The following is a 22,500-nucleotide window of genomic DNA, read 5'->3' as shown; positions in this document are numbered from 1 at the left end:
GGCAACGCGCCCTAGGAAAAGAGAAGCCGACTGAAAAGCAGCTACGCTTCCAGGCACGGGCAACCATCTCACCTTCTTCCTTAGCCGACTCCTGGACAACGGGCTCCGGCCCAGCTTGCTCTTTCTTTCACCCCCGGGATGGTTTCTTAGCCCTGCGCAGACCCTGCGCCCAGCCCTTTTGAAAGAGGGCGGCTGCGGCCTGTGACTGGTTGCTGAACCACACCTGTGGGTATAAGGGCCGCCCCCAGCCCTTGCACTGCTCCTGCTGGAATATGAAGTTCTCTTAAGAGAAGGCAAAAAGTGAAGAAAAAGGCCGAGCGTGGAGTAGTGCAAAGAGCTGTCGGCAGCCAGGCTGCAAAGTAGAAGAGGAGTAAGTGAGAAGCTTGTCTCTGCCTACGGCCACACCACCCTGAACACGCCCGATCTTGTCGGATCTCGGAAGCTAAGCAGGGTCGGGCCTGATTAGTACTTGGATGGGAGACCGCCTGGGAATACCAGGTGCTGTAGGCTTTTGCTTTTCCTCACTTCCACCAGCAGGGGGTCACTCTCCTCTATGCCATTTTTACATTAACTTTTTACACTGCACACTTGCTTCTTTTACATTCGCTTTCTCTCTTGCACTCTTTAGTCCTTGCAAAATCCTAGTATTCTCATTCGTACCTCTATCACTCTTAGCAGCTGCAGCCGCAGCGGGCGTGGTGGCCACCAGCGTTGTGGCTTTTTACTTTTAATAATAGCAGGCTTCATTTCCATAGCATCTGGGCCTCCCGCCGGGCTGGAGGCCATAGCTAGTAACCTGCAGACCAATTTACAGGGCAACACAGGCTGAACATCTTTGCAGGCAACGCGCCCTAGGAAAAGAGAAGCCGACTGAAAAGCAGTTTCGCTTCCAGGCACGGGCAACCATCTCACCTTCTTCCTTAGCCGACTCCTGGACAACGGGCTCCGGCCCAGCTTGCTCTTTCTTTCACCCCCGGGATGGTTTCTTAGCCCTGCGTAGACCCTGCGCCCAGCCCTTTTGAAAGAGGGCGGCTGCGGCCTGTGACTGGTTGCTGAACCACACCTGTGGGTATAAGGGCCGCCCCCAGCCCTTGCACTGCTCCTGCTGGAATATGAAGTTCCCTTAAGAGAAGGCAAAAAGTGAAGAAAAAGGCCTAGCGTGGAGTAGTGCAAAAAGCTGCCGGCAGCCAGGCTGCAAAGTAGAAGAGGAGTAAGTGAGAGGCCTGTCTCTGCCTACGGCCACACCACCCTGAACACGCCTGATCTCGACTGGTCTTGGAAGCTAAGCAGGGTCGGGCCTGGTTAGTACTTGGATGGGAGACCGCCTAGGAATACCAAGTGCTGTAAGCTTTTGCTTTGCCTCACTTCCACCAGCAAGGGGTCACTCTCCTCTATGCCATTTTTACATTCACTTTTTACACTGCACACTTGCTTCTTTTACATTCGCTTTCTCTCTTGCACTCTTTAGTCCTTGCAAAATCCTAGTATTCTCATTCGTACCGCTATCACTCTTAGCAGCTGCAGCCGCAGCGGGCGTGGTGGCCACCAGCGTTGTGGCTTTTTACTTTTAATAATAGCAGGCTTCATTTCCATAGCATCTGGGCCTCCCGCCGGGCTGGAGGCCATAGCTAGTAACCTGCAGACCAATTTACAGGGCAACACAGGCTGAACATCTTTGCAGGCAACGCGCCCTAGGAAAAGAGAAGCCGACTGAAAAGCAGCTTCGCTTCCAGGCACGGGCAACCATCTCACCTTCTTCCTTAGCCGACTCCTGGACAACGGGCTCCGGCCCAGCTTGCTCTTTCTTTCACCCCAGGGATGGTTTCTTAGCCCTGCGCAGACCCTGCGCCCAGCCCTTTTGAAAGAGGGCGGCTGCGGCCTGTGACTGGCTGCTGAACCACACCTGTGGGTATAAGGGCCGCCCCCAGCCCTTGCACTGCTCCTGCTGGAATATGAAGTTCCCTTAAGAGAAGGCAAAAAGTGAAGAAAAAGGCCTAGCGTGGAGTAGTGCAAAGAGCTGCCGGCAGCCAGGCTGCAAAGTAGAAGAGGAGTAAGTGAGAAACCTGTCTCTGCCTACGGCCACACCACCCTGAACACGCCCGATCTCGTCTGATCTCGGAAGCTAAGCAGGGTCGGGCCTGGTTAGTACTTGGATGGGAGACCGCCTGGGAATACCAGGTGCTGTAGGCTTTTGCTTTTCCTCACTTCCACCAGCAGGGGGTCACTCTCCTCTATGCCATTTTTACATTCACTTTTTACACTGCACACTTGCTTCTTTTACATTCGCTTTCTCTCTTGCACTCTTTAGTCCTTGCAAAATCCTAGTATTCTCATTCGTACCGCTATCACTCTTAGCAGCTGCAGCCGCAGCGGGCATGGTGGCCACCAGCGTTGTGGCTTTTTACTTTTAATAATAGCAGGCTTCATTTCCATAGCATCTGGGCCTCCCGCCGGGCTGGAGGCCATAGCTAGTAACCTGCAGACCAATTTACAGGGCAACACAGGCTGAACATCTTTGCAGGCAACGCGCCCTAGGAAAAGAGAAGCCGACTGAAAAGCAGCTACGCTTCCAGGCACGGGCAACCATCTCACCTTCTTCCTTAGCCGACTCCTGGACAACGGGCTCCGGCCCAGCTTGCTCTTTCTTTCACCCCCGGGATGGTTTCTTAGCCCTGCGCAGACCCTGCGCCCAGCCCTTTTGAAAGAGGGCGGCTGCGGCCTGTGACTGGTTGCTGAACCACACCTGTGGGTATAAGGGCCGCCCCCAGCCCTTGCACTGCTCCTGCTGGAATATGAAGTTCTCTTAAGAGAAGGCAAAAAGTGAAGAAAAAGGCCGAGCGTGGAGTAGTGCAAAGAGCTGTCGGCAGCCAGGCTGCAAAGTAGAAGAGGAGTAAGTGAGAAGCTTGTCTCTGCCTACGGCCACACCACCCTGAACACGCTTGATCTTGTCGGATCTCGGAAGCTAAGCAGGGTCGGGCCTGATTAGTACTTGGATGGGAGACCGCCTGGGAATACCAGGTGCTGTAGGCTTTTGCTTTTCCTCACTTCCACCAGCAGGGGGTCACTCTCCTCTATGCCATTTTTACATTAACTTTTTACACTGCACACTTGCTTCTTTTACATTCGCTTTCTCTCTTGCACTCTTTAGTCCTTGCAAAATCCTAGTATTCTCATTCGTACCTCTATCACTCTTAGCAGCTGCAGCCGCAGCGGGCGTGGTGGCCACCAGCGTTGTGGCTTTTTACTTTTAATAATAGCAGGCTTCATTTCCATAGCATCTGGGCCTCCCGCCGGGCTGGAGGCCATAGCTAGTAACCTGCAGACCAATTTACAGGGCAACACAGGCTGAACATCTTTGCAGGCTACGCGCCCTAGGAAAAGAGAAGCCGACTGAAAAGCAGTTTCGCTTCCAGGCACGGGCAACCATCTCACCTTCTTCCTTAGCCGACTCCTGGACAACGGGCTCCGGCCCAGCTTGCTCTTTCTTTCACCCCCGGGATGGTTTCTTAGCCCTGCGTAGACCCTGCGCCCAGCCCTTTTGAAAGAGGGCGGCTGTGGCCTGTGACTGGTTGCTGAACCACACCTGTGGGTATAAGGGCCGCCCCCAGCCCTTGCACTGCTCCTGCTGGAATATGAAGTTCCCTTAAGAGAAGGCAAAAAGTGAAGAAAAAGGCCTAGCGTGGAGTAGTGCAAAAAGCTGCCGGCAGCCAGGCTGCAAAGTAGAAGAGGAGTAAGTGAGAGGCCTGTCTCTGCCTACGGCCACACCACCCTGAACACGCCTGATCTCGACTGGTCTTGGAAGCTAAGCAGGGTCGGGCCTGGTTAGTACTTGGATGGGAGACCGCCAAGGAATACCAAGTGCTGTAAGCTTTTGCTTTGCCTCACTTCCACCAGCAAGGGGTCACTCTCCTCTATGCCATTTTTACATTCACTTTTTACACTGCACACTTGCTTCTTTTACATTCGCTTTCTCTCTTGCACTCTTTAGTCCTTGCAAAATCCTAGTATTCTCATTCGTACCGCTATCACTCTTAGCAGCTGCAGCCGCAGCGGGCGTGGTGGCCACCAGCGTTGTGGCTTTTTACTTTTAATAATAGCAGGCTTCATTTCCATAGCATCTGGGCCTCCCGCCGGGCTGGAGGCCATAGCTAGTAACCTGCAGACCAATTTACAGGGCAACACAGGCTGAACATCTTTGCAGGCAACGCGCCCTAGGAAAAGAGAAGCCGACTGAAAAGCAGCTTCGCTTCCAGGCACGGGCAACCATCTCACCTTCTTCCTTAGCCGACTCCTGGACAACGGGCTCCGGCCCAGCTTGCTCTTTCTTTCACCCCCGGGATGGTTTCTTAGCCCTGCGCAGACCCTGCGCCCAGCCCTTTTGAAAGAGGGCGGCTGCGGCCTGTGACTGGTTGCTGAACCACACCTGTGGGTATAAGGGCCGCCCCCAGCCCTTGCACTGCTCCTGCTGGAATATGAAGTTCCCTTAAGAGAAGGCAAAAAGTGAAGAAAAAGGCCTAGCGTGGAGTAGTGCAAAGAGCTGCCGGCAGCCAAGCTGCAAAGTAGAAGAGGAGTAAGTGAGAAACCTGTCTCTGCCTACGGCCACACCACCCTGAACACGCCCGATCTCGTCTGATCTCGGAAGCTAAGCAGGGTCGGGCCTGGTTAGTACTTGGATGGGAGACCGCCTGGGAATACCAGGTGCTGTAGGCTTTTTCTTTTCCTCACTTCCACCAGCAGGGGGTCACTCTCCTCTATGCCATTTTTACATTCACTTTTTACACTGCACACTTGCTTCTTTTACATTCGCTTTCTCTCTTGCACTCTTTAGTCCTTGCAAAATCCTAGTATTCTCATTCGTACCGCTATCACTCTTAGCAGCTGCAGCCGCAGCGGGCATGGTGGCCACCAGCGTTGTGGCTTTTTACTTTTAATAATAGCAGGCTTCATTTCCATAGCATCTGGGCCTCCCGCCGGGCTGGAGGCCATAGCTAGTAACCTGCAGACCAATTTACAGGGCAACACAGGATGAACATCTTTGCAGGCAACGCGCCCTAGGAAAAGAGAAGCCGACTGAAAAGCAGCTTCGCTTCCAGGCACGGGCAACCATCTCACCTTCTTCCTCAGCCGACTCCTGGACAACGGGCTCCGGCCCAGCTTGCTCTTTCTTTCACCCCCGGGATGGTTTCTTAGCCCTGCGCAGACCCTGCGCCCAGCCCTTTTGAAAGAGGGCGGCTGCGGCCTGTGACTGGTTGCTGAACCACACCTGTGGGTATAAGGGCCGCCCACAGCCCTTGCACTGCTCCTGCTGGAATATGAAGTTCCCTTAAGAAAAGGCAAAAAGTGAAGAAAAAGGCTTAGCGTGGAGTAATGCAAAGAGCTGCCGGCAGCCAGGCTGCAAAGTAGAAGAGGAGTAAGTGAGAGGCCTGTCTCTGCCTACGGCCACACCACCCTGAACATGCCCGATCTCGTCTGATCTCGGAAGCTAAGCAGGGTCGGGCCTGGTTAGTACTTGGATGGGAGACCGCCTGGGAATACCAGGTGCTGTAGGCTTTTGCTTTTCCTCACTTCCACCAGCAGGGGGTCACTCTCCTCTATGCCATTTTTACATTCACTTTTTACACTGCACACTTGCTTCTTTTACATTCGCTTTCTCTCTTGCACTCTTTAGTCCTTGCAAAATCCTAGTATTCTCATTCGTATCGCTATCACTCTTAGCAGCTGCAGCTGCAGCCGCAGCGGGCGTGGTGGCCACCAGCGTTGTGGCTTTTTACTTTTAATAATAGCAGGCTTCATTTCCATAGCATCTGGGCCTCCCGCCGGGCTGGAGGCCATAGCTAGTAACCTGCAGACCAATTTACAGGGCAACACAGGCTGAACATCTTTGCAGGCAACGCGCCCTAGGAAAAGAGAAGCCGACTGAAAAGCAGCTTTGCTTCCAGGCACGGGCAACCATCTCACCTTCTTCCTTAGCCGACTCCTGGACAACGGGCTCCGGCCCAGCTTGCTCTTTCTTTCACCCCCGGGATGGTTTCTTAGCCCTGCGCAGACCCTGCGCCCAGCCCTTTTGAAAGAGGGCGGCTGCGGCCTGTGACTGGTTGCTGAACCACACCTGTGGGTATAAGGGCCGCCCCCAGCCCTTGCACTGCTCCTGCTGGAATATGAAGTTCCCTTAAGAGAAGGCAAAAAGTGAAGAAAAAGGCTTAGCGTGGAGTAGTGCAAAGAGCTGCCGGCAGCCAGGCTGCAAAGTAGAAGAGGAGTAAGTGAGAGCCCTGTCTCTGCCTACGGCCACACCACCCTGAACATGCCCGATCTCGTCTGATCTCGGAAGCTAAGCCGGGTCGGGCCTGGTTAGTACTTTGATGGGAGACCGCCTGGGAATACCAGGTGCTGTAGGCTTTTGCTTTTCCTCACTTCCACCAGCAGGGGGTCACTCTCCTCTATGCCATTTTTACATTCACTTTTTACACTGCACACTTGCTTCTTTTACATTCGCTTTCTCTCTTGCACTCTTTAGTCCTTGCAAAATCCTAGTATTCTCATTCGTATCGCTATCACTCTTAGCAGCTGCAGCTGCAGCCGCAGCGGGCGTGGTGGCCACCAGCGTTGTGGCTTTTTACTTTTAATAATAGCAGGCTTCATTTCCATAGCATCTGGGCCTCCCGCCGGGCTGGAGGCCATAGCTAGTAACCTGCAGACCAATTTACAGGGCAACACAGGCTGAACATCTTTGCAGGCAACGCGCCCTAGGAAAAGAGAAGCCGACTGAAAAGCAGCTTTGCTTCCAGGCACGGGCAACCATCTCACCTTCTTCCTTAGCCGACTCCTGGACAACGGGCTCCGGCCCAGCTTGCTCTTTCTTTCACCCCCGGGATGGTTTCTTAGCCCTGCGCAGACCCTGCGCCCAGCCCTTTTGAAAGAGGGCGGCTGCGGCCTGTGACTGGTTGCTGAACCACACCTGTGGGTATAAGGGCCGCCCCCAGCCCTTGCACTGCTCCTGCTGGAATATAAAGTTCCCTTAAGAGAAGGCAAAAAGTGAAGAAAAAGGCTTAGCGTGGAGTAGTGCAAAGAGCTGCCGGCAGCCAGGCTGCAAAGTAGAAGAGGAGTAAGTGAGAGCCCTGTCTCTGCCTACGGCCACACCACCCTGAAAACGCCCGATATCGTCTGATCTCGGAAGCTAAGCAGGGTCGGGCCTGGTTAGTACTTGGATGGGAGACCGCTTGGGAATACCAGGTGCTGTAGGCTTTTGCTTTTCCTCACTTCCACCAGCAGGGGGTCACTCTCCTCTATGCCATTTTTACATTCACTTTTTACACTGCACACTTGCTTCTTTTACATTCGCTTTCTCAATTGCACTCTTTAGTCCTTGCAAAATCCTAGTATTCTCATTCGTACCTCTATCACTCTTAGCAGCTGCAGCCACAGCGGGCGTGGTGGCCACCAGCGTTGTGGCTTTTTACTTTTAATAATAGCAGGCTTCATTTCCATAGCATCTGGGCCTCCCGCCGGGCTGGAGGCCATAGCTAGTAACCTGCAGACCAATTTACAGGGCAACACAGGCTGAACATCTTTGCAGGCAACGCGCCCTAGGAAAAGAGAAGCCGACTGAAAAGCAGCTTCGCTTCCAGGCACGGGCAACCATCTCACCTTCTTCCTTAGCCGACTCCTGGACAACGGGCTCCGGCCCAGCTTGCTCTTTCTTTCACCCCCGGGATGGTTTCTTAGCCCTGCGCAGACCCTGCGCCCAGCCCTTTTGAAAGAGGGCGGCTGCGGCCTGTGACTGGTTGCTGAACCACACCTGTGGGTATAAGGGCCGCCCCCAGCCCTTGCACTGCTCCTGCTGGAATATGAAGTTCCCTTAAGAGAAGGCAAAAAGTGAAGAAAAAGGCCTAGCGTGGAGTAGTGCAAAGAGCTGCCGTCAGCCAGGCTGCAAAGTAGAAGAGGAGTAAGTGAGAGGCTTGTCTCTGCCTACGGCCACACCACCCTGAACACGCCCGATCTCGTCTGATCTTGGAAGCTAAGAAGGGTCGGGCCTGGTTAGTACTTGGATGGGAGACCGCCTGGGAATACCAGGTGCTGTAGGCTTTTGCTTTTCCTCACTTCCACCAGCAGGGGGTCACTCTCCTCTATGCCATTTTTACATTCACTTTTTACACTGCACACTTGCTTCTTTTACATTCGCTTTCTCTCTTGCACTCTTTAGTCCTTGCAAAATCCTAGTATTCTCATTCGACTCATTGGACCCATCTATGTGTATAAAAACCCCTTTTTGGTGACTATTCACTAACAATAAAGACCATCAGAAACTTAAGTGTGGTATAAGTGGGGTAGGCCACAGCTTTATTTATACCTGATAACAGAAGGTAAATAAAAACCTCATAACGGGAACCAAAAGATAGACCGTCCATGCCCGCCTCCAGCTCTTCTTCTTCCTGTCTTCTTAATTCGCCCTGAATGCTCCGCTGCGATCCAGCGAGCATGTAGGTTACCATACTTCAAATTGGGCATGGACACCCCCGCCAGCTGTGACAACGAACCTGAAAGAAAAAGAAGACGAAACAACAAAAGAAAAAACCAGTCCACAAAACCAAAGCCAGAAGGGCAGGGTGGGCGGGTGTTCCTCTCACCACGCGTCCTGGTAGAAGGTGAGTGACCCGCCTACGTGCCCCCTTTTTATGGACTAATACTAAAAACGTCACCAATATTTTGTAAATAGAATAAGAAAACCAGCCAATGAGTCCAAAGCCCTTTCCTTAAACAGTCTAGGGCTATCTAGACTCATTGGACCCATCTATGTGTATAAAAACCCCTTTTTGGTGACTATTCACTAACAATAAAGACCATCAGAAACTTAAGTGTGGTATAAGTGGGGTAGGCCACAGCTTTATTTATACCTGATAACAGAAGGTAAATAAAAACCTCATAACGGGAACCAAAAGATAGACCGTCCATGCCCGCCTCCAGCTCTTCTTCTTCCTGTCTTCTTAATTCGCCCTGAATGCTCCGCTGCGATCCAGCGAGCATGTAGGTTACCATACTTCAAATTGGGCATGGACACCCCCGCCACACAACAGGCAGTGTACCGCTCCCTCCCTACACCTGCCTGTTGGCCCCCCCACCCAAAAGAACCAGGGCCCTCTCAAGCCCATCCTGCAGCCCAGAAAGAAAAATATCAGACCCTATGGGGTTGAGATGCACCCCGTCCCTCATTAACAACTTCTCGTTATCACCCTCCAAATCCAAGTGTCGTATGGTTACCCCACCCAAAGACCTAACAAATTTGGAGACCCGGATGTTCAGCACCCGCCGAGCCCTATCGATCGCGGCGACATCTCGCGCGCCTCTCCAACAAAGGCGAGGCACAACCTCCGACCACACCAGGACCACCTTACCGAAAAAGTCATATACTCGGCGGAGATCCTGCTTTACCATGGTAATGAGTTCGGCTAACTTCACATGACCCAGATCATTACCTCCGGCATGGACTAAAATAATTGCAGGACCTGCCGTCAAACGGCTTGCGGCCACAATTTCGGGCAGAACCTGCCTCCACTGCAGACCTCGACAACCTCTCCAACGAACGTCCACTCCGTCCAGGCCGAAATGTAGACCCCCAGGCCGAACCGCCGCTCTCCTCTCCGCCCAATACAGGAAAGAGTGGCCTATGAGCCACACCACCACCGGAACAGCCTCTACAGAGAAAACAGAGAACAACGGCACAAGACATAGAAGAAAAATGCAAGAAAAAGACATAAAGGCCCAGATCAGCACCCCATCGCACTCAGCGGACGCCGAGGCTTAGGGAGTCATCAGGTCGGGCCGAATGTAAGACCGGAAGCAGTCGGATCTCCAGCGCCCCAATCGTTTTACCGCCTCATCGCCCAAACCACAAGCATCGGCCGTCGTGGCGGCTCCGATGCGGAAGGAATGGGTGCCGAAGTCCCGAGGCTCCAGCCCCACAGCAACTAAACATGCACGAAAAACAGACAGGAATTGGAAACGAGTGAGAGGTGAACCAGATTCATGCAATAAGAGGACGTCCCCTGCGGGACGCCTAGCACAATAATCCCGAATCAAAACCACGGGGCAAAACTCAGACCCCGTGCGACCAATGGTAATCCACGTACCCCGCCCGAAAACATCCGTTTTCGAGCGGCGAAGACAAATTTTAACCTCTGCATCGGAAACAACCACATCACCCGCGCCCAAACCCCCGGGCCTAGTTTTACTGGGACTGACTAACTCCCCAATACGGAGGGCCGCGAAAAAGGCTAAAGCGAAAGCGGCCCTCAGCAAAACCAACTCAAAACCATCCGGACACACGACCTCCAGAACCCCAAACAAGCGAGTTAACAAACCAAAAGAGACCGGCCGCCGCCGATCCCCCCCACACTTCTCCTTCCTCCATCCCTTCAGAACCTGTCGGATAGCAAAGTGCTTTGTAACATCCAAACGACCAAATAACTTGAGCATAAATGCAACCCCAGCTAACCTTTTAACAACCGCGCAATAGGACAGCCCCTGGCTCCTCAGTTTGACTAAAAATTCCAAAGAAACATCTAACAACATCTGAGCGTCCGCGGGTACTGAACCGCCAGACACGGACAACCAAAGGACCCAGGCACTGTGGTGGCTCTTCCACGTAGACGCAGATACCGACCCCCGAATGAGCTCTAGCAGCTGTTCCCTACCAGGCTCCACAAGGAATCGGGGCAACTCCAACCCTCTGTCTTCGCCGACGGATGCAGGGCACGGAAGACCTGAAAACGTGAGCGAGACAAAGCATCAGCAATCCTATTCCGCACCCCAGGCACATGGCGCGCTTTAAACCAAATGTTACGCTGCAAACAAACCAGAACTAAATGCCGAAGCAGCGCCAGCACCGGGGGTGAGGAGGAAGACTGACTATTTATAACCTGCACTACCGAAAGGTTATCACACCAAAAAACTATCCTACGGTTGGACATCCCATCACCCCAAAGCTCTATCGCGGCCACAATCGGGAAAAATTCCAACAGGGCCATGTTCTTAACCAAGCCCAATTCAACCCACTGCGGAGGCCAAGACCCCCTGCACCACTCATCCCCGAAGACAGCCGCGAAACCGTCGCCCCCAGCCGCGTCCGTAAACAAAGATAGCTCTGCATTTGTAACCTCCTCCTGCTGACAAACCGCCCGACCGTTAAACTGAGAAAGAAAAACGCTCCAAACACGCAAATCCTCCTTCAGTGTACGCGTAATGCGAATAAAATGGTCGGGGTGGAGCACGCCCTTCGTAGCCAGCGACAGCCGGCGACAAAAGGCGCGCCCCATGGGCAGAACCCGGCATGCGAATGTCAGCAGGCCGAGGAGACACTGCATCTGGTGCAACGTAACTTTTTTGGCGAGAAGGAAATCCCCAATCATACCCATCAAACGGTCGAGCTTGTCAGGCGGGAGCCTGAACACCATGTCGACCGAGTCTATCTCGATGCCGAGAAAGGACAGCCGCGTACACGGGCCCTCCGTCTTCTCGGCAGAAAGGGGAACACCCAGCCGGGACATCAAGGACCTAAAGGTAGCTAACAAATATGCGCAAACAGGCGAACCGCCCGGACCAACAAACAAGAAATCGTCGAGATAGTGCAAAACTGATGGGATGCCCGATTCATAACGCAAAGACCACTCCAAAAAGGAGCTAAAAAGCTCGAAATAATAGCATGAAATAGAGCACCCCATAGGCAAGCACATGTCGACGAAAAAACTGTCCTTAACCCTACAACCTAACAAGTGGAAACAGTCGGAGTGCACCGGAAGCAGCCGGAAAGCCGACTCAATGTCGGACTTAGCCAACAGAGCCCCCGGCCCAGCCCTACCAACCAGAAAAACAGCCTTGTCGAAAGAGGTGTACGACACTGCCGCATCCTCTTTCGAAATGCCGTCGTTAACCGACGACCCAGGAGGGTAAGAGAGATGATGAATGAGCCGGAATTTGCCCGTCTCCTTCTTGGGCACCAGGCCCAAAGGGGAGACCCGTAAATTCAACAGCGGGGGATCCGAAAAGGGGCCGGCCATCCGGCCCAACATCACCTCCTTCATGACCTTCTCCCACGCCATCTCCTCATTATCCCTGACAGACTTCAAATTAGAGGAAAGAAACATAACCGAAGAAGGGGCGTGGGGAATATAAAAACCGTTGTAGAAACCCTCAAGAAGCAGGCTTGCCTCCCGCCTCCTGGGGTAGAGGGCGAGCCACCGTTCCAGCAGCCGCACGTTCACCGGCGTTCTCTGTGGTGCCGGTAGCACCCAGCTTGCCGCCTTGCCGATTACGGCGGAAGCAGCGCAAGGCAGAGTGCGACCCGCCACAGATCGAACACTCGTGCTTGAAGCGGCAGGAAGAGTGAAATCTGCAGTGGCCCTCATTGTAGAGCCAGCAGGTTCCACTCTGACGCTGTGCCGTCGCTGCGGGCTGCTGCCCCGCACCGGCGGCACCTGGCTGAAAAGGCCGCTGGGGGCGTTGGGAAAGGATCAACTGGATCCAAACGTCGGTAGCCTTAGAGGCCCAACCGACGGAGGGGGTCAGAGCCAGACGGCGACGGTACTCCTCATCGTACCGCCACCAGGCCGAACCCCCATGCAATTTATACGCACTGTAAACTGTATCCATATAAACGAAGAGCTCAGGGCCCTTCATCGGAGAAGCCTGACACGTAATATAAGCAAGAGTGGCGAAGGCCTGTAACCAGTTGCCAAAAGTTTTCGCCACTCTCTGCTTACGTTCCGAACCTTTTTCAAAAGTCCGCTCCTTATCGACGGCAATATGGTCTGCCGACAACAAGGACCAGATGTCTATGAACTCTCCCTTGACAATCTTCTCCCTAAGCTCCGCTGGGACGTGTGTCCCCAGTGGAGCGACTCCGCAGAACATAGTGTCCCGGAGCATGCAACTCGATGCCAAATCCGCGACCGGGGCAGGAGCAGCCCCCCCGGGTGCAGCGGCGGACACCGGGTCCGCCCTAACCTGAGAACTACCTGAAACTTCTAACAAATGCTTAATGAAGGAGGAAAGATCCTGGCCAGGTGCAAGTGTCGGTGTGGGTGTCGTGGTGTGAGGTGCCCAAGCCGTGCGGCAGGCGTACTCACCGGGTTGCGGCCCCGAATGGACCGGAAGAGGAGCCTGGACAGGAGCGGTCGGTAGAGGCTGTGCGTCTTGAAGTCGTAGTCCAGCCGCAGAAGATGTAGCCCTCTCCGGACGGCCGTCCACTGCAGAACCCCGACGACTCTCCCGATGCGAAGAGGCACGATGCGACCCGTCCCGCAGCCTTCGGTCTGAACGACTGTAGCTCCGCCTTGACCTGGAGGACGAACGACTGCGCGGGGTGCGATGTCTTGTACGGCTCCTGCGACTACGAGAACTCCTCCGGCTGCTGTGTCTTCGCGATGCATCCAAGTGACGCCCACTTCCGCGGCGGTACCTGTCGTCTTCTGATGAAGACTCAGAGAAAGACGAAATGTTAGAGCGATGACGCGAGCCCCTGCCCTCCCGCACCCAGTCCCCTACACCCGCAGACGCCCCGCTGCGAAGGAGGGCCGACCGAACCCCTCGGGTGACCACTTGACCCCTGTGACCTGCGGGACCCTCCCCCACCGCCGCAGAACGCGCCACCCCCACCGCACCGTCGGCCGCAACATCATGTAGGCCCGCCCCCCCGCCGACCCCGGAAGCCCCGCCCCCATGGCCCGCGCCATCCACACCCACCTGAACAATAGGAGCAGAGCCCGCAGGACGAGGAGGATCCATGCCGCCGCCCGAGGGGCCTGCGGCAGCAGCTGTGGCAGAAAAAACAGCCGGAGCTGCGTCTCCAGCAGCTCCGGCGAGGGAAACGCTAAGCCCCGCCCCTTCCGCCCCGTCATTTCCGGCCGCTTCGGCGACGCGCGCCAGGGGCACGCCCCCCGGCGGCGCGTCATCAAAGAGCAGGGGGGAAGCACCACCCACAGCAGCCGCGGCAGCGACCGTTGCTTCAGGCCGCGTGGCAGCGGCCATATTGGCATCAGAGGAGGCGCGCAGAGGCAACGCTGGGGACCCTCCCCCACCCCCCCACCCGGGCACGCATAGAAGGTCTCCCGGAACGCTCACCTGTGCTGCCGCTGCCAGAGGCTGACTGCCGACCACGAACCCCGGCCTCCCTTCTCTGCCTCACAGCGCCGACACCCCCGCGCGCCGGCGGGCTGGGACTCAGCCGAGATGGAGGGCGAGATACCCTCAGCGGCCGCCCGTCCGCCCTGAAAGCCGATCCGCTGGCCCCCGACTCGCATGACCGCTGAAGGAGGCTAAGCAACCAGCCAGGGCCCTGGCTGGCCACCCTCTCCTGGATCAGTTGCTCCAAAGAGTCCGCCATCTGCAGGTCCTGTTCCTCTCACCACGCGTCCTGGTAGAAGGTGAGTGACCCGCCTACGTGCCCCCTTTTTATGGACTAATACTAAAAACGTCACCAATATTTTGTAAATAGAATAAGAAAACCAGCCAATGAGTCCAAAGCCCTTTCCTTAAACAGTCTAGGGCTATCTAGTACCTCTATCACTCTTAGCAGCTGCAGCCGCAGCGGGCGTGGTGGCCACCAGCGTTGTGGCTTTTTACTTTTAATAATAGCAGGCTTCATTTCCATAGCATCTGGGCCTCCCGCCGGGCTGGAGGCCATAGCTAGTAACCTGCAGACCAATTTACAGGGCAACACAGGCTGAACATCTTTGCAGGCAACGCGCCCTAGGAAAAGAGAAGCCGACTGAAAAGCAGCTACGCTTCCAGGCACGGGCAACCATCTCACCTTCTTCCTTAGCCGACTCCTGGACAACGGGCTCCGGCCCAGCTTGCTCTTTCTTTCACCCCCGGGATGGTTTCTTAGCCCTGCGCAGACCCTGCGCCCAGCCCTTTTGAAAGAGGGCGGCTGCGGCCTGTGACTGGTTGCTGAACCACACCTGTGGGTATAAGGGCCGCCCCCAGCCCTTGCACTGCTCCTGCTGGAATATGAAGTTCTCTTAAGAGAAGGCAAAAAGTGAAGAAAAAGGCCGAGCGTGGAGTAGTGCAAAGAGCTGTCGGCAGCCAGGCTGCAAAGTAGAAGAGGAGTAAGTGAGAAGCTTGTCTCTGCCTACGGCCACACCACCCTGAACACGCCCGATCTTGTCGGATCTCGGAAGCTAAGCAGGGTCGGGCCTGATTAGTACTTGGATGGGAGACCGCCTGGGAATACCAGGTGCTGTAGGCTTTTGCTTTTCCTCACTTCCACCAGCAGGGGGTCACTCTCCTCTATGCCATTTTTACATTAACTTTTTACACTGCACACTTGCTTCTTTTACATTCGCTTTCTCTCTTGCACTCTTTAGTCCTTGCAAAATCCTAGTATTCTCATTCGTACCTCTATCACTCTTAGCAGCTGCAGCCGCAGCGGGCGTGGTGGCCACCAGCGTTGTGGCTTTTTACTTTTAATAATAGCAGGCTTCATTTCCATAGCATCTGGGCCTCCCGCCGGGCTGGAGGCCATAGCTAGTAACCTGCAGACCAATTTACAGGGCAACACAGGCTGAACATCTTTGCAGGCAACGCGCCCTAGGAAAAGAGAAGCCGACTGAAAAGCAGTTTCGCTTCCAGGCACGGGCAACCATCTCACCTTCTTCCTTAGCCGACTCCTGGACAACGGGCTCCGGCCCAGCTTGCTCTTTCTTTCACCCCCGGGATGGTTTCTTAGCCCTGCGTAGACCCTGCGCCCAGCCCTTTTGAAAGAGGGCGGCTGCGGCCTGTGACTGGTTGCTGAACCACACCTGTGGGTATAAGGGCCGCCCCCAGCCCTTGCACTGCTCCTGCTGGAATATGAAGTTCCCTTAAGAGAAGGCAAAAAGTGAAGAAAAAGGCCTAGCGTGGAGTAGTGCAAAAAGCTGCCGGCAGCCAGGCTGCAAAGTAGAAGAGGAGTAAGTGAGAGGCCTGTCTCTGCCTACGGCCACACCACCCTGAACACGCCTGATCTCGACTGGTCTTGGAAGCTAAGCAGGGTCGGGCCTGGTTAGTACTTGGATGGGAGACCGCCTAGGAATACCAAGTGCTGTAAGCTTTTGCTTTGCCTCACTTCCACCAGCAAGGGGTCACTCTCCTCTATGCCATTTTTACATTCACTTTTTACACTGCACACTTGCTTCTTTTACATTCGCTTTCTCTCTTGCACTCTTTAGTCCTTGCAAAATCCTAGTATTCTCATTCGTACCGCTATCACTCTTAGCAGCTGCAGCCGCAGCGGGCGTGGTGGCCACCAGCGTTGTGGCTTTTTACTTTTAATAATAGCAGGCTTCATTTCCATAGCATCTGGGCCTCCCGCCGGGCTGGAGGCCATAGCTAGTAACCTGCAGACCAATTTACAGGGCAACACAGGCTGAACATCTTTGCAGGCAACGCGCCCTAGGAAAAGAGAAGCCGACTGAAAAGCAGCTTCGCTTCCAGGCACGGGCAACCATCTCACCTTCTTCCTTAGCCGACTCCTGGACAACGGGCTCCGGCCCAGCTTGCTCTTTCTTTCACCCCAGGGATGGTTTCTTAGCCCTGCGCAGACCCTGCGCCCAGCCCTTTTGAAAGAGGGCGGCTGCGGCCTGTGACTGGTTGCTGAACCACACCTGTGGGTATAAGGGCCGCCCCCAGCCCTTGCACTGCTCCTGCTGGAATATGAAGTTCCCTTAAGAGAAGGCAAAAAGTGAAGAAAAAGGCCTAGCGTGGAGTAGTGCAAAGAGCTGCCGGCAGCCAAGCTGCAAAGTAGAAGAGGAGTAAGTGAGAAACCTGTCTCTGCCTACGGCCACACCACCCTGAACACGCCCGATCTCGTCTGATCTCGGAAGCTAAGCAGGGTCGGGCCTGGTTAGTACTTGGATGGGAGACCGCCTGGGAATACCAGGTGCTGTAGGCTTTTGCTTTTCCTCACTTCCACCAGCAGGGGGTCACTCTCCTCTATGCCATTTTTACATTCACTTTTTACACTGCACACTTGCTTCTTTTACATTCGCTTTCTCTCTTGCACTCTTTAGTCCTTGCAAAATCCTAGTATTCTCATTCGTATCGCTATCACTCTTAGCAGCTGCAGCTGCAGCCGCAGCGGGCGTGGTGGCCACCAGCGTTGTGGCTTTTTACTTTTAATAATAGCAGGCTTCATTTCCATAGCATCTGGGCCTCCCGCCGGGCTGGAGGCCATAGCTAGTAACCTGCAGACCAATTTACAGGGCAACACAGGCTGAACATCTTTGCAGGCAACGCGCCCTAGGAAAAGAGAAGCCGACTGAAAAGCAGCTTTGCTTCCAGGCACGGGCAACCATCTCACCTTCTTCCTTAGCCGACTCCTGGACAACGGGCTCCGGCCCAGCTTGCTCTTTCTTTCACCCCCGGGATGGTTTCTTAGCCCTGCGCAGACCCTGCGCCCAGCCCTTTTGAAAGAGGGCGGCTGCGGCCTGTGACTGGTTGCTGAACCACACCTGTGGGTATAAGGGCCGCCCCCAGCCCTTGCACTGCTCCTGCTGGAATATAAAGTTCCCTTAAGAGAAGGCAAAAAGTGAAGAAAAAGGCTTAGCGTGGAGTAGTGCAAAGAGCTGCCGGCAGCCAGGCTGCAAAGTAGAAGAGGAGTAAGTGAGAGCCCTGTCTCTGCCTACGGCCACACCACCCTGAAAACGCCCGATATCGTCTGATCTCGGAAGCTAAGCAGGGTCGGGCCTGGTTAGTACTTGGATGGGAGACCGCTTGGGAATACCAGGTGCTGTAGGCTTTTGCTTTTCCTCACTTCCACCAGCAGGGGGTCACTCTCCTCTATGCCATTTTTACATTCACTTTTTACACTGCACACTTGCTTCTTTTACATTCGCTTTCTCAATTGCACTCTTTAGTCCTTGCAAAATCCTAGTATTCTCATTCGTACCTCTATCACTCTTAGCAGCTGCAGCCACAGCGGGCGTGGTGGCCACCAGCGTTGTGGCTTTTTACTTTTAATAATAGCAGGCTTCATTTCCATAGCATCTGGGCCTCCCGCCGGGCTGGAGGCCATAGCTAGTAACCTGCAGACCAATTTACAGGGCAACACAGGCTGAACATCTTTGCAGGCAACGCGCCCTAGGAAAAGAGAAGCCGACTGAAAAGCAGCTTCGCTTCCAGGCACGGGCAACCATCTCACCTTCTTCCTTAGCCGACTCCTGGACAACGGGCTCCGGCCCAGCTTGCTCTTTCTTTCACCCCCGGGATGGTTTCTTAGCCCTGCGCAGACCCTGCGCCCAGCCCTTTTGAAAGAGGGCGGCTGCGGCCTGTGACTGGTTGCTGAACCACACCTGTGGGTATAAGGGCCGCCCCCAGCCCTTGCACTGCTCCTGCTGGAATATGAAGTTCCCTTAAGAGAAGGCAAAAAGTGAAGAAAAAGGCCTAGCGTGGAGTAGTGCAAAGAGCTGCCGTCAGCCAGGCTGCAAAGTAGAAGAGGAGTAAGTGAGAGGCTTGTCTCTGCCTACGACCACACCACCCTGAACACGCCCGATCTCGTCTGATCTTGGAAGCTAAGAAGGGTCGGGCCTGGTTAGTACTTGGATGGGAGACCGCCTGGGAATACCAAGTGCTGTAGGCTTTTGCTTTTCCTCACTTCCACCAGCAGGGGGTCACTCTCCTCTATGCCATTTTTACATTCACTTTTTACACTGCACACTTGCTTCTTTTACATTCGCTTTCTCTCTTGCACTCTTTAGTCCTTGCAAAATCCTAGTATTCTCATTCGTACCTCTATCACTCTTAGCAGCTGCAGCCGCAGCGGGCGTGGTGGCCACCAGCGTTGTGGCTTTTTACTTTTAATAATAGCAGGCTTCATTTCCATAGCATCTGGGCCTCCCGCCGGGCTGGAGGCCATAGCTAGTAACCTGCAGACCAATTTACAGGGCAACACAGGCTGAACATCTTTGCAGGCAACGCGCCCTAGGAAAAGAGAAGCCGACTGAAAAGCAGCTACGCTTCCAGGCACGGGCAACCATCTCACCTTCTTCCTTAGCCGACTCCTGGACAACGGGCTCCGGCCCAGCTTGCTCTTTCTTTCACCCCCGGGATGGTTTCTTAGCCCTGCGCAGACCCTGCGCCCAGCCCTTTTGAAAGAGGGCGGCTGCGGCCTGTGACTGGTTGCTGAACCACACCTGTGGGTATAAGGGCCGCCCCCAGCCCTTGCACTGCTCCTGCTGGAATATGAAGTTCTCTTAAGAGAAGGCAAAAAGTGAAGAAAAAGGCCGAGCGTGGAGTAGTGCAAAGAGCTGTCGGCAGCCAGGCTGCAAAGTAGAAGAGGAGTAAGTGAGAAGCTTGTCTCTGGCTACGGCCACACCACCCTGAACACGCCCGATCTTGTCGGATCTCGGAAGCTAAGCAGGGTCGGGCCTGATTAGTACTTGGACGGGAGACCGCCTGGGAATACCAGGTGCTGTAGGCTTTTGCTTTTCCTCACTTCCACCAGCAGGGGGTCACTCTCCTCTATGCCATTTTTACATTAACTTTTTACACTGCACACTTGCTTCTTTTACATTCGCTTTCTCTCTTGCACTCTTTAGTCCTTGCAAAATCCTAGTATTCTCATTCGTACCTCTATCACTCTTAGCAGCTGCCGCCGCAGCGGGCGTGGTGGCCACCAGCGTTGTGGCTTTTTACTTTTAATAATAGCAGGCTTCATTTCCATAGCATCTGGGCCTCCCGCCGGGCTGGAGGCCATAGCTAGTAACCTGCAGACCAATTTACAGGGCAACACAGGCTGAACATCTTTGCAGGCAACGCGCCCTAGGAAAAGAGAAGCCGACTGAAAAGCAGTTTCGCTTCCAGGCACGGGCAACCATCTCACCTTCTTCCTTAGCCGACTCCTGGACAACGGGCTCCGGCCCAGCTTGCTCTTTCTTTCACCCCCGGGATGGTTTCTTAGCCCTGCGTAGACCCTGCGCCCAGCCCTTTTGAAAGAGGGCGGCTGCGGCCTGTGACTGGTTGCTGAACCACACCTGTGGGTATAAGGGCCGCCCCCAGCCCTTGCACTGCTCCTGCTGGAATATGAAGTTCCCTTAAGAGAAGGCAAAAAGTGAAGAAAAAGGCCTAGCGTGGAGTAGTGCAAAAAGCTGCCGGCAGCCAGGCTGCAAAGTAGAAGAGGAGTAAGTGAGAGGCCTGTCTCTGCCTACGGCCACACCACCCTGAACACGCCTGATCTCGACTGGTCTTGGAAGCTAAGCAGGGTCGGGCCTGGTTAGTACTTGGATGGGAGACCGCCTAGGAATACCAAGTGCTGTAAGCTTTTGCTTTGCCTCACTTCCACCAGCAAGGGGTCACTCTCCTCTATGCCATTTTTACATTCACTTTTTACACTGCACACTTGCTTCTTTTACATTCGCTTTCTCTCTTGCACTCTTTAGTCCTTGCAAAATCCTAGTATTCTCATTCGTACCGCTATCACTCTTAGCAGCTGCAGCCGCAGCGGGCGTGGTGGCCACCAGCGTTGTGGCTTTTTACTTTTAATAATAGCAGGCTTCATTTCCATAGCATCTGGGCCTCCCGCCGGGCTGGAGGCCATAGCTAGTAACCTGCAGACCAATTTACAGGGCAACACAGGCTGAACATCTTTGCAGGCAACGCGCCCTAGGAAAAGAGAAGCCGACTGAAAAGCAGCTTCGCTTCCAGGCACGGGCAACCATCTCACCTTCTTCCTTAGCCGACTCCTGGACAACGGGCTCCGGCCCAGCTTGCTCTTTCTTTCACCCCAGGGATGGTTTCTTAGCCCTGCGCAGACCCTGCGCCCAGCCCTTTTGAAAGAGGGCGGCTGCGGCCTGTGACTGGTTGCTGAACCACACCTGTGGGTATAAGGGCCGCCCCCAGCCCTTGCACTGCTCCTGCTGGAATATGAAGTTCCCTTAAGAGAAGGCAAAAAGTGAAGAAAAAGGCCTAGCGTGGAGTAGTGCAAAGAGCTGCCGGCAGCCAAGCTGCAAAGTAGAAGAGGAGTAAGTGAGAAAGCTGTCTCTGCCTATGGCCACACCACCCTGAACACGCCCGATCTCGTCTGATCTCGGAAGCTAAGCAGGGTCGGGCCTGGTTAGTACTTGGATGGGAGACCGCCTGGGAATACCAGGTGCTGTAGGCTTTTGCTTTTCCTCACTTCCACCAGCAGGGGGTCACTCTCCTCTATGCCATTTTTACATTCACTTTTTACACTGCACACTTGCTTCTTTTACATTCGCTTTCTCTCTTGCACTCTTTAGTCCTTGCAAAATCCTAGTATTCTCATTCGTACCGCTATCACTCTTAGCAGCTGCAGCCGCAGCGGGCATGGTGGCCACCAGCGTTGTGGCTTTTTACTTTTAATAATAGCAGGCTTCATTTCCATAGCATCTGGGCCTCCCGCCGGGCTGGAGGCCATAGCTAGTAACCTGCAGACCAATTTACAGGGCAACACAGGCTGAACATCTTTGCAGGCAACGCGCCCTAGGAAAAGAGAAGCCGACTGAAAAGCAGCTTCGCTTCCAGGCACGGGCAACCATCTCACCTTCTTCCTCAGCCGACTCCTGGACAACGGGCTCCGGCCCAGCTTGCTCTTTCTTTCACCCCCGGGATGGTTTCTTAGCCCTGCGCAGACCCTGCGCCCAGCCCTTTTGAAAGAGGGCGGCTGCGGCCTGTGACTGGTTGCTGAACCACACCTGTGGGTATAAGGGCCGCCCCCAGCCCTTGCACTGCTCCTGCTGGAATATGAAGTTCCCTTAAGAAAAGGCAAAAAGTGAAGAAAAAGGCTTAGCGTGGAGTAGTGCAAAGAGCTGCCGGCAGCCAGGATGCAAAGTAGAAGAGGAATAAGTGAGAGGCCTGTCTCTGCCTACGGCCACACCACCCTGAACATGCCCGATCTCGTCTGATCTCGGAAGCTAAGCAGGGTCGGGCCTGGTTAGTACTTGGATGGGAGACCGCCTGGGAATACCAGGTGCTGTAGGCTTTTGCTTTTCCTCACTTCCACCAGCAGGGGGTCACTCTCCTCTATGCCATTTTTACATTCACTTTTTACACTGCACACTTGCTTCTTTTACATTCGCTTTCTCTCTTGCACTCTTTAGTCCTTGCAAAATCCTAGTATTCTCATTCGTATCGCTATCACTCTTAGCAGCTGCAGCTGCAGCCGCAGCGGGCGTGGTGGCCACCAGCGTTGTGGCTTTTTACTTTTAATAATAGCAGGCTTCATTTCCATAGCATCTGGGCCTCCCGCCGGGCTGGAGGCCATAGCTAGTAACCTGCAGACCAATTTACAGGGCAACACAGGCTGAACATCTTTGCAGGCAACGCGCCCTAGGAAAAGAGAAGCCGACTGAAAAGCAGCTTTGCTTCCAGGCACGGGCAACCATCTCACCTTCTTCCTTAGCCGACTCCTGGACAACGGGCTCCGGCCCAGCTTGCTCTTTCTTTCACCCCCGGGATGGTTTCTTAGCCCTGCGCAGACCCTGCGCCCAGCCCTTTTGAAAGAGGGCGGCTGCGGCC

At 54.4% G+C, this 22,500-nt stretch overlaps 15 non-coding genes and 4 pseudogenes across 15 annotated transcripts; all 19 read left to right on the top strand.

The window, feature by feature from the left end:
- Positions 1–391: 391 nt before the first annotated feature.
- On the top strand, positions 392–510 carry LOC142201971 (5S ribosomal RNA). Its single transcript, XR_012715852.1, has one exon. It is a non-coding gene; the product is annotated as a 5S ribosomal RNA (ribosomal RNA).
- A 721-nt stretch (positions 511–1,231) lies between these two features.
- On the top strand, positions 1,232–1,350 carry LOC142201508 (5S ribosomal RNA; annotated as a pseudogene).
- Positions 1,351–2,071: 721 nt separating this feature from the next.
- Positions 2,072–2,190, top strand: LOC142201798 (5S ribosomal RNA). Its single transcript, XR_012715688.1, has one exon. It is a non-coding gene; the product is annotated as a 5S ribosomal RNA (ribosomal RNA).
- Positions 2,191–2,911: 721 nt separating this feature from the next.
- On the top strand, positions 2,912–3,030 carry LOC142202120 (5S ribosomal RNA). The gene has a single exon (XR_012715996.1). It is a non-coding gene; the product is annotated as a 5S ribosomal RNA (ribosomal RNA).
- A 721-nt stretch (positions 3,031–3,751) lies between these two features.
- On the top strand, positions 3,752–3,870 carry LOC142201537 (5S ribosomal RNA; annotated as a pseudogene).
- Positions 3,871–4,591: 721 nt separating this feature from the next.
- Positions 4,592–4,710, top strand: LOC142201787 (5S ribosomal RNA). Its single transcript, XR_012715677.1, has one exon. It is a non-coding gene; the product is annotated as a 5S ribosomal RNA (ribosomal RNA).
- A 721-nt stretch (positions 4,711–5,431) lies between these two features.
- Positions 5,432–5,550, top strand: LOC142201753 (5S ribosomal RNA). The gene has a single exon (XR_012715645.1). It is a non-coding gene; the product is annotated as a 5S ribosomal RNA (ribosomal RNA).
- Positions 5,551–6,277: 727 nt separating this feature from the next.
- LOC142201982 (5S ribosomal RNA) lies at positions 6,278–6,396 on the top strand. Its single transcript, XR_012715863.1, has one exon. It is a non-coding gene; the product is annotated as a 5S ribosomal RNA (ribosomal RNA).
- Positions 6,397–7,123: 727 nt separating this feature from the next.
- LOC142201955 (5S ribosomal RNA) lies at positions 7,124–7,242 on the top strand. Its single transcript, XR_012715837.1, has one exon. It is a non-coding gene; the product is annotated as a 5S ribosomal RNA (ribosomal RNA).
- Positions 7,243–7,963: 721 nt separating this feature from the next.
- On the top strand, positions 7,964–8,082 carry LOC142202026 (5S ribosomal RNA). The gene has a single exon (XR_012715905.1). It is a non-coding gene; the product is annotated as a 5S ribosomal RNA (ribosomal RNA).
- A 7,037-nt stretch (positions 8,083–15,119) lies between these two features.
- LOC142201970 (5S ribosomal RNA) lies at positions 15,120–15,238 on the top strand. The gene has a single exon (XR_012715851.1). It is a non-coding gene; the product is annotated as a 5S ribosomal RNA (ribosomal RNA).
- Positions 15,239–15,959: 721 nt separating this feature from the next.
- LOC142201507 (5S ribosomal RNA) lies at positions 15,960–16,078 on the top strand (annotated as a pseudogene).
- A 721-nt stretch (positions 16,079–16,799) lies between these two features.
- On the top strand, positions 16,800–16,918 carry LOC142201775 (5S ribosomal RNA). The gene has a single exon (XR_012715666.1). It is a non-coding gene; the product is annotated as a 5S ribosomal RNA (ribosomal RNA).
- A 727-nt stretch (positions 16,919–17,645) lies between these two features.
- LOC142201954 (5S ribosomal RNA) lies at positions 17,646–17,764 on the top strand. The gene has a single exon (XR_012715836.1). It is a non-coding gene; the product is annotated as a 5S ribosomal RNA (ribosomal RNA).
- Positions 17,765–18,485: 721 nt separating this feature from the next.
- LOC142202185 (5S ribosomal RNA) lies at positions 18,486–18,604 on the top strand. The gene has a single exon (XR_012716057.1). It is a non-coding gene; the product is annotated as a 5S ribosomal RNA (ribosomal RNA).
- Positions 18,605–19,325: 721 nt separating this feature from the next.
- LOC142202146 (5S ribosomal RNA) lies at positions 19,326–19,444 on the top strand. Its single transcript, XR_012716020.1, has one exon. It is a non-coding gene; the product is annotated as a 5S ribosomal RNA (ribosomal RNA).
- Positions 19,445–20,165: 721 nt separating this feature from the next.
- Positions 20,166–20,284, top strand: LOC142201506 (5S ribosomal RNA; annotated as a pseudogene).
- Positions 20,285–21,005: 721 nt separating this feature from the next.
- On the top strand, positions 21,006–21,124 carry LOC142201646 (5S ribosomal RNA). The gene has a single exon (XR_012715570.1). It is a non-coding gene; the product is annotated as a 5S ribosomal RNA (ribosomal RNA).
- Positions 21,125–21,845: 721 nt separating this feature from the next.
- On the top strand, positions 21,846–21,964 carry LOC142201750 (5S ribosomal RNA). Its single transcript, XR_012715642.1, has one exon. It is a non-coding gene; the product is annotated as a 5S ribosomal RNA (ribosomal RNA).
- The last annotated feature ends 536 nt before the right edge of the window (positions 21,965–22,500 follow it).

Source organism: Leptodactylus fuscus, chromosome 4 (assembly GCF_031893055.1).
Source record: "Leptodactylus fuscus isolate aLepFus1 chromosome 4, aLepFus1.hap2, whole genome shotgun sequence".
NCBI classification, from domain to species: Eukaryota; Metazoa; Chordata; class Amphibia; order Anura; family Leptodactylidae; genus Leptodactylus; species Leptodactylus fuscus.
The sequence above is the reverse complement of the archived record's forward strand: the minus strand, read 5'-3'. Positions and strand labels throughout refer to the sequence as shown.